A 6205-nucleotide genomic window follows, 5' to 3' on the forward strand; every position below is an offset into this window, starting at 1 on the left:
CTAGACAAAACGGGTTTTAACAAAGACATTCAGTATAAACTAGTTTCAACTAGTTAAAACGCGTTCTAACTAAAAACGGGTTTTGACTGTAACATATAAGTTACATAAAAATTTAATATATATAAGTAATTCTCAATAATTGTAAATGAAACATACTATTTTTATTGTCTATCCCTCTATTTATGTCTATTGTGAATTGTCTAATTAAAGTGCAATTAGACAATTCACAATAGTAGTCCATTATACTGTACATTGTTATATTGCTTTATACCTTAAAAATAATATACAGTAAGATTATAATATTTAGAATCAACTTTTGACATAGCCTAAGTGTTCAAATCTATTTTATTTTATTATTATATCTTACGTTTCTCAGAAAATGTATCCATTACACATGTTCCGAATAATATATAATCTTCGAAGGTAAACACAGCAAAAAGTTAATAATTAAACTGGAAGAATTGTAAACAATTAACTATGATAAAAGTTTGTATTAAATTGTACTTACATTTTTTTCTACGAAAGTAAAAAAATCTGTATTTTGCAGCTTTTGAAACATTTCTCTTTCTAGATGTCCTCTCACCTAGAAAATCAGAAATGTACAGTTATTATATTAAATACAACAAGCTTCAATTCTTTAAATTCAGTGTTCTTTTTAAAACTTAAACATTTCATAATCTGGTTAATTTCCTAATGAAAAACGAAAGATTTGAATTTCAGTTCGATAAGTTTTATTGTTTAAATGATTTATTTGAATATTATATTCTTTAATGCAATACACATTTCTTGAAGAATTACTTACCGTTGTATTATGTAAGCCTATCCAAATCACAAGTGCAGCAGCAGCACCCAGCAACAGAAGGAATATCATCACTGTACTAAACTGAAAGAGAATAGAAAATAACGAATTAGCATAGTTTCTAAACATAACACATTCAAACAATCCAACAACAAGTTGCTTAACTTTCCCCGGCAAGACATGGTAGTGCCCTCTTTTATGACTTTATTTTAAAAACTTGTTATATTTTTAACTATTATAAAATGGCAAAAAGCTTAATTTTGAGGGTAGGGACGGGTTTCATTAAAATTGTAAATGCTAATAACGAGTAAAATCGTCATTAAGAATGAACCTATTGGAGATACACACCAGCCCCTTTATCTCCCCACCCCCTCAATCTTTAATCATCAAAATTTAGTTAGATCAATTCCCTTAATACACTAACCTTCCTGCAAAATTTGAAACATTTCCGACAAATGCCATAGGCGTTATTAAGTTGAAAACAGGGTGAACAAAATCGTGCCATATACACATACATCTATCTATACAAACGTACTGAAAATAAATCCTGGATGTTTTTTCATTCCTCGATGTTTCAAGGTGTCCTGACCCAAAGATGTAAGAATCTGGGGGATCATTTTTTGATCGATCGCTATACTTTCCGTCTGTTATATTTAACAGCCGGGAAAGTAAAATGATAGTTAAAAATATTATATCAATACATAAAATGTATAAAATCAATAAATAAATATATCGATACATTTTATACATTAGAAATTTTTATAATTAGTGCATTTACAAAATTAGTTTAAAAGATTTTAGTATTCAAATCTTGTTATATAAAATTTCAGTTTAAGAAGAACAAATTAAATTTTAATGTATCAATACAGGAAAGAAAAAGAAAGATAAACTTCTTCGCTGTAAGGACTAACTTGTAGAAAATAAGAGAGATAAAATTATTCTGCTGTAAGTGCATAAATCATAATAATGATAGAAAACAAAATAGCTTTCTAGAAAATTTTTAGACATACGTATACAGAACTTCATTTTTTAATTTCTAATGGATAAAGGAACTAAATCGAAAAATGATAATTAGTACGTAGTGGAACGATACATCCGGTCATTTTCCACGAATACGAAGATGGTTACTATATTAATTTTCAACAAAAACGTTTCAAGTGTTCAAACAAACAACAACAACAACGATAAAGTTTTCAAATGATTATTGTGAGCATAGATATGTCCCAAATAATAGCTATCACTCAAGTAAAATTTGGGAATCGTCATAAGGAAAACTTTGTTCTTTTAAAATTCTTTGGAACAGATACCAACATATTAACATCAGATAATAAAGGAATATTGTAAATTTATCATCTCATTTATTTTTGCTTCTGCTTGTTGATTTTATTAGCATTATCTGTGCGAACATCGGTTTTATTTTCTGTTAGCTCGGCGTAATTAAAATGGGGAAATGTCCTCGAATGTTTTCTACAACCGAGAACACGTTTATATTCGTGGAATTAGTGCCCATCTATACAATTACAAGACATACTTAAACCACTTTTAAACAATATAAAATATTTTCTAAATTCTTTATCGCTTGTAATATCAAAATCAATTTATTCTAATCTTTCGAAACAGTTTTTACAAAGAAAAATGAACGTTACATGATGCCTTTTTACCGATTCATTAGGCTATATTCACACAAGTTGAAAGTTTTGTTACCGACTAAAGTAGTCCAGTTTCAGTGTTTTATCTACTTAACTAAATTAACTGATGAAGCGAACAAACGAATCAATTAATGCAAAGCCTATTCGTATCTTCACGAAAGTGTTTTCAAACTTTGTAGTACGATTCGAGTTTAAATAACCAAATTACATTTTATATAAATTCATATTTCCACTCTATTTCTACCGCTCGGCTCCTCTCCAAATTTGACCAGCCCATTAATTACAGATCCTACCCAAATTGAAACTGTGATGAGTGACAGTTTTTATAAAATTTTCGAAATAGTTGTTTCGGAAAATTAAAGAAAATACTTATATTTTTTTTAGTTACAGGAATAAAAGTCCTTAATTATTATAAAATTTTTAATACTTTATATTCTTCGGAAAAGTAAAAAATTGTAAGATAAAAGTTGCTGTAATATTTGTAATTGAAAATTACAAATTTCTTTAGTTTCATTTTAAAAATACACATGCGTAGATATACCAACATATAAATACCCATACGCATACGTGTTTCTTAAAATTGAAATTGTCGGAAATTGATTTCTACATCATCCTTTCATCACATGTAAATACTGTACAATTTAAAAAACTACGCAATAAAAATATCAAAATACATGCGTAATTTTATACATGTAAGAAATTTTATATTAAAATATTTATAGCTACTCTATTTATTCCCTTTTTTTAAAACCACACTTCAGTATTACACTAGAACCGATCAAAAGTTTAAGGTCAGAAATTAACAAATATTTCAATAGTTTTAAACATATTACAGTATTGATTATCAGAAACTTTTTATTTCTATCTTTATTGTGAAAAGAAATAATCGGAATTACGAAAGTATGAAAATATCCGTTCTTGCCTTATGTTGTTTTACATAAATTGTTTAATAATATAAATATGTAAAGTATTTCATAAAAGAACAATAGGAAACAAACAGTTTTTTTTATTACTTGTAATTTTTCTGCGAATATCTGGGGGAAATAAAAAAAATCACAAACGACAATAAAAATCAATTAATACAATAGAATTATCAATATTTAATCGACATTTATTTATTATATTATTATTTATTACTTTAAACTAACTTTTTACACCTGCGGGCCGGCGGAAAGCTAAAGATAAATTTTTTTTCCACTTAAACTGTCCATAACGAGTACAGTACTGATTAAGACAGAAATAAAAACAATTGTACGACAATAATAATAAATAAAAAGTACTTTCTAAAATTACAATTTTTAGTGGCATCTTCTGCTGCTTGTTTCTTACAAAATTTGATAGGACTGACTGTATCGTAGCGTTGTTTCAGAAGTGCTAAGTGCTGCTTTAATTAACATCCATCCTATTTCTTTGTTTACTTTTTATTATTGACATTACTGAAAATGTTTTTTCACAAAAATACGAGGTAGAAAAAATTATCAACAATTTCATTGCTTTATAACTCAAAGTTGGATATTCTCTTTTAAATGATAGCCAAAATTCAGACAATGATTGCATTTTATGTCTGGACACCAGAGTGACATCAGAGACAATTCATTCGATCAACTTTTCTTTTTGACGAGGTTCAAGTGAGCATGATTTTATATCTTACGAAAAAGGATTATTAATACAGAGGTTACCGTTACGAGAATCCTCATTTTCAGGAAAATAATTATTAAAGTTTTCAGGTAACGCTCTTAAATGCTGACTTATTATTTCGAATATGACTTTCTGTTTGACATCAGCAGCAATAAAAGATTCTCCCGAAAGTGCTCCCAAAAGAAATATAAAGGTGTTCATTACAGCATTAATTTTATTAATTTTAAAAATATAATTTTTTGATGACAATACTGTCTCTAATATAAAAAAAAATCATTGTTATTTTAGCAAAACAATTTATCAGTTTTTTAAATTTTTATTATGACNTTATTTTAGCAAAACAATTTATCAGTTTTTTAAATTTTTATTATGACAATAATTTAAATTGTAAGCCTAATAAAAGTAAACTTTTCGTTTTCATTTCGTTGTTATTAGAACTTTAATAATTCCAAATTTGTCGCTTTAAATAAAATAAGTATAAATCATGAACAATAAATAATGGTAACCTGGTATTAGGAATCAACTGTGATTATATGAATTGGATTAATTCTCGACATTCTACAGGACAAGATTTTGGATATCAAGTGATATGTTAAGAATCACAATATATGTCTTTAAAATTTCGATCTGACAGATATACTAATTGATATCGTCCAATGCAAACGCTATTGGTAACCTCATCTTTAAACAAAAAGTTCGAACAGGTGAAAGCGGAAGCTACTTCTAGCGCCATCACTTTCCTATTCCAACGCATAAGTCGCTCATCGTTCAGCAGATCCAAGTTGTTACGTAACAGCTACCGATTTGGTCAGTTACAACAATTAGTCTGCTGAATGCAGCCAATGAAACAAAGTTTTAAATAACCCTTCTCGTAATGCGTAACAAAATTACCTATTTTTCCGTTTGGTTTGTATTACATATTCCGAAGTATCAACATACAGTATTTCTTTTTCTTCGTTTCTTCTAATCTTGCAGTACTTGGCATACTTTCAGTATCATCATTACTTTTCACTTGAATATTGTCCTTGTCTCTTCTTACGAATGTTTAAAGGTTTTGCTGTTTGACTCTTTCTTCATTTTGTGAGGTTTAAAATTTTACAAAAGAAATACCGCAACAATACGAAGTAATAAAAAAGATAGCATGCACAATCGCAATAAAATAAGTTTTTCTACATATCAGCAATAAGCGAGTGATGCAATACTACAACACCTTTAAGTGTAGCAGGGGTGTAAAGGTTGGGAAAATTATCACGAGACTGACTTCATTTGATAACTGTCGTGCATAAACTTAAGTACAGTGGGTGATCGGTTGATCGTTAAGTTACACTGTACTTAACGAACACTTTCGCGAAAGATTTTTATGATCGGATAACGAACACTTCATGAACAAACATAAAAAGAAGTGACGAAAATAGCAAATACCGATTGATTTTCCCTTGTCTTCAGGCAACAATTCGAAGCTTTTCGGAGCGCTGGAGACGTCGACATCGACGCTCAACCCGAATTATACTCATCAGATAGTATTCCTCCGAACTTTGAAACTCTCCCTTGTAATTCCAGCCTTTTATTTTTCTGACAGAAACAATTCTTTTATAGTATTCGCGAGACTATCGGGCGGCACTCGTTAACTTTTGCGTCGAGTTTTATTTTCAAAAAGTAAAATAGCAAAGGTAGAGAGTGGGCAGAAGATGTCTGATGTTGCTGGGCAGTATGGTTAAACAAAACTACAGTATTTTAACGCAGTTTAATCTTATCTAATAAACATACAGTATAATCAAGAAGACTTAAGCAGCTAAAATCACTTCTGAGAAATAAAGAACATTGAAGAGCACATAATGGAACCCAAAACGGATCTGACGACAGAAGAACACCAAGAAACTCAATGAAATATGTTTTATTATGAAAAAGAGGATTAATGTCGATATTTGCTATTAATTAAAGATCTTTAGAAGAATGGGGGTTGTCAGATCAACGGTCTTAGAATGGCATACAAAACAGGTTGAGTTAATGGGCTTGGGATCTCTACAATTACAATGCTATTAATTACTTATGAAAATCCTGAAGAAGAGAGAAAAGCAATCGACCTTAGACAGATTCTTTAACCCCACAAACAAAAAAA

The 6205-nt window shown here is 29.2% G+C and overlaps 1 long non-coding RNA gene across 1 annotated transcript; it reads right to left on the bottom strand.

The window, feature by feature from the left end:
- Positions 1-517: 517 nt before the first annotated feature.
- On the bottom strand, positions 518-1050 carry LOC111617055. The gene is made up of 2 exons (XR_002755368.1): positions 803-1050; positions 518-583 (listed from the first exon to the last, which is right to left on the bottom strand). It is a non-coding gene; the product is annotated as an uncharacterized LOC111617055 (long non-coding RNA).
- Positions 1051-6205: the final 5155 nt, after the last annotated feature.

The sequence above is a fragment of the Centruroides sculpturatus genome, unplaced genomic scaffold, assembly GCF_000671375.1.
Source record: "Centruroides sculpturatus isolate CEXI.00-Female unplaced genomic scaffold, Cexi_2.0 scaffold4615, whole genome shotgun sequence".
Lineage (NCBI taxonomy): Eukaryota > Metazoa > Arthropoda > Arachnida > Scorpiones > Buthidae > Centruroides > Centruroides sculpturatus.